Source organism: Scylla paramamosain, chromosome 48, assembly GCF_035594125.1.
Source record: "Scylla paramamosain isolate STU-SP2022 chromosome 48, ASM3559412v1, whole genome shotgun sequence".
Taxonomy (NCBI): Eukaryota; Metazoa; Arthropoda; class Malacostraca; order Decapoda; family Portunidae; genus Scylla; species Scylla paramamosain.
The window spans coordinates 6,214,599-6,216,719 of NC_087198.1; the positions used below are offsets into that span (position 1 = coordinate 6,214,599).

The following is a 2,121-nucleotide window of genomic DNA, read 5'->3' on the forward strand; positions in this document are numbered from 1 at the left end:
CTGCGCCGCCCACCAGGTCAGTGAACGACCTTGGTTCAACAGTCAGTCACCACTGCAGACGATGGTGTATATTTGGTATTTATCGAACCATAAGCCTCACCCACAGCACACCAGTACATCACACGAGTAGCAAGTAATACATTCATTCACTTACGTGGATGACAATAGTTGCCTCACTGACGGCATGAGTGGCTTCACTTGAACCTGAACCGATGTTTGTGATCCAGTTGGAGGACCGCGGTCGAATTGGACCACAAGATTTGTTCGCCAATCCTGGTCAAGTTATTAGAATTGAAGAACGATCGAATCACAAGGTATGAAAGTGTGTGTGTGTGATATATATATATATATATATATATATATATATATATATATATATATATATATATATATATATATATATATATATATATATATATATATATATATATATATATAAAACAGCAGTATTGGTCGTACAGCGGTATTACTCCTTGTGAACAGTGTTAATTATTAACAAATACATGATAATGAGTTCCTTTGTTATCATTGATAATGAGTCCCTTGTTATCATTTATCAGATTTTGATCATCATCAGATCAGAGAGTGAATGCTGCAGCTTTCTAATGAAGGACTGTATTTCTAACAAGGGAAGGGGCTAAGAAATTACAACAAATTTGCCAGAAAGGAGGACATTGTGTGGCTTACGATATAGTTACACATTCATTGAAGAAAACATGTAAATCTATAAAAAATATAATTAAAATATTTTGCAAGAACACGCTGGTCCGTAGACTTCAGTTTGCATATCCCAAGTGACCAATAATACATGACTATTTACCCTCTTGATTAAATGGTAAACTTCAACTTCTAATATAATCAAGATGACTATCCATTCAAACTTGCATAGCATTTTTTTATAATGATGTATGTATGTAATGGAAAACCTTCAGAGGTGAAATATTTCTTGTACTAATTACTGTCTATCAACTAGCTTTATTAAGTCACCAGTGTTCTATGAACAATCTCTGTACTTTATGGACCAGAATTCTAGACCTATTCATCAATACTTTAACTATCGAAATGTAACACCTTATTTGTTTCATCAATTTGACTACATTATTCCATCTTACCTTTAATGAGGCTCTTCGCTTGTCCTTCACCTTCTCCAGGCCTGCACCACACCTGCGAGGGAAGGATGTCCCAAGGCTGCCTCCCAATGTCACACCTTCTCCAGGCCTGCATCACACCTGCGAGGGAAGGATGTCCCAAGGCTGCCTCCCAATGTCACCTTTTCCTGTCTCCGTCGCTCCATCTTAGCATACCTCACTTGCTCATCCAGCTGCTGCCTGCAAGGTGGAGAATGTTTACACCTGGAAACGTTGCAATAAATGAAGAAGGAAGTCTGGTGTATCCTTGCTTCCCTCATATATATATATATATATATATATATATATATATATATATATATATATATATATATATATATATATATATATATATATATATATATATATATATATATATATATATATTTATTTATTTATTTATTACTAGCACTATTGGCAAACTGGTGAAAATAAGACGTTCTTATTGGTGTGATTCCAGTACAAGCATAAACAAAGGTGTGTGTGGCAGGTACCTGCGAAGTGTAGTGGTTGGTGACTACTTGAGTGGCTTGTAGCAGCAGTGATGTCTGCACGGCTCAAATGTTTGCCAGGCACTCAGATAAGTGACCCAGCAAAGTTGTTACAGAGTTCAGCCAAACATGATACAGATCAGCTTGGCTCACATACATGTTTGTAATACTGAGCCCTTAGTCTTCAGGGGAAATGAAAGGTATGTATGGTTGGTGTGTGCTTCAGCTCACCACAACGTGATGCTTTGAGGAGTCGTCTGTAATTTAGTATAATTGGAGCTTGAGGTGTGCGTCGATGATTTGGTACTGAGGAAGTGAAGACGTGACAAGGCTTAGGTCAGAGCACTGAGAGGACTGCGGTCAGTCATGCAGTAACTCAGTTGTGAGACAGCGTGGCTCACTGGACACTGCCCTGTGTCGACCCAAGGACGGGCTATTGGAGAATGTGGGTTATTCTCTCGTTCAAATCTTGCTGTTGTCCGCGTGTTAAAGGATGCACGGAA

General features: G+C 38.2%; 1 long non-coding RNA gene across 1 annotated transcript in view; it reads left to right on the forward strand.

Annotated features, from left to right (window-relative positions):
- LOC135095177 (uncharacterized) overlaps positions 1–1,383 on the forward strand; it is a 3,011-nt gene extending 1,628 nt beyond the window's left edge. Inside the window, exons 1-2 of the long non-coding RNA XR_010264093.1 lie at positions 1–314; positions 1,152–1,383. The exon at positions 1–314 is cut by the window's left edge and continues 1,628 nt beyond it. This is a non-coding gene — a long non-coding RNA (uncharacterized LOC135095177). The remainder of the gene's footprint in view (positions 315–1,151) is intronic.
- The last annotated feature ends 738 nt before the right edge of the window (positions 1,384–2,121 follow it).